The sequence below is a fragment of the Orycteropus afer genome, unplaced genomic scaffold (genome assembly GCF_000298275.1).
Source record: "Orycteropus afer afer isolate SDZICR_OR568_19922 unplaced genomic scaffold, OryAfe1.0 scaffold00453, whole genome shotgun sequence".
Taxonomy (NCBI): Eukaryota; Metazoa; Chordata; class Mammalia; order Tubulidentata; family Orycteropodidae; genus Orycteropus; species Orycteropus afer.
Window position 1 is genome coordinate 1,475,774 of NW_006922040.1, and position 1,184 is coordinate 1,476,957.

The following is a 1,184-nucleotide window of genomic DNA, read 5'->3' on the forward strand; positions in this document are numbered from 1 at the left end:
TTGTGTCATCAGTGTATCACAGGTTGTTAATGAGTCTTCCTCAAATCCTGATGCCACGTTCTTCTTCATATGGTCCAGGTTCTAATGTTATTTTCTCAGCATAAATATTGAATAAGTGTGGTGAAAGAATACAACCCTGGCATACTTCCTCCTTGATTTTAAGCCATGCAGTATCCCCCTTTTTGTTTGAACGACAGCCTCCTGGTCTATGTACAGGTTGCTCATGAGTACAGTTAAGTGTTCTGGAATGTCCATTCTTCTCAATGTTACCCATATTTTTTTTTTATTATCCATACAATCAAATGGTTTTGCATAGTCAATAAGACACAAGGAAACATTTTTCTTTCAGCTAAGATTCATCTGATGTCAGCAATGAATTACTTTGTTCCATGTCCTCTTCTGAATCCAGCTTGCATTTCTGGAAGTTCTCTGTCAATGTACTGCTTCAACAGTTTTTGAATTATCTTCTGTAAGATTTTACTTGCGAGTATGTGAGAAATGGCAGAGCTGGCTCCCAAGTCCATGCTGTTTGTAACATTTGTCGATCACTCATTGCAGAAGCAGTTTTCCAAAAACTTGTAACTGACCAAAATCTTTTTGATAAATGGAGGATAGAAAGTGCAGCAACATCCACATATGAAATAGGAAACCCTCTTGATTATCAAGGGCAAAATTGCATGAAGAAGCATGGTATTCCTATAAATCATATTGTCTGGCAGGTTACCCAAGGAAACTTTGTCACATTTGATTGTATGCTATGTATGAATGAAAGCAATCTGAGAGATTTGAATAGAAAAGGTAATCAAGCTAAAAACTGCAAAGCTAAAATTAAACTACTTGGAAGCTATGATCCACAAAAACAACTTATTATTGAAGATCCCTATTATGGGAATGACTCTGATTTTGAGACAGTGTACCAGCAGTGTGTTAGGTGCAGCAAAGCATTTTTGGAGAAGGCACACTAAAGCTGAATCCATTCATTGCTAAAGGCTACCCATGATGAACACCTTCACAGTGATACTCTATGTTTTTGATCAGTGGATGTGTTAAAGTCTAATAATATTCCATAGCTCAAGGCCGCAACTATTTTTTTCAGTTAACCTACTGATGATTACCTTAAAATAAATGTAGATGGAAATCAGTGATAATTGTCAGAAGAATAAATAAAAGTCTTTGATTCAGAC

At 36.2% G+C, this 1,184-nt stretch overlaps 1 pseudogene; it reads left to right on the forward strand.

Annotated features, from left to right (window-relative positions):
* Positions 1-498: 498 nt before the first annotated feature.
* On the forward strand, positions 499-965 carry LOC103208545 (annotated as a pseudogene).
* The last annotated feature ends 219 nt before the right edge of the window (positions 966-1,184 follow it).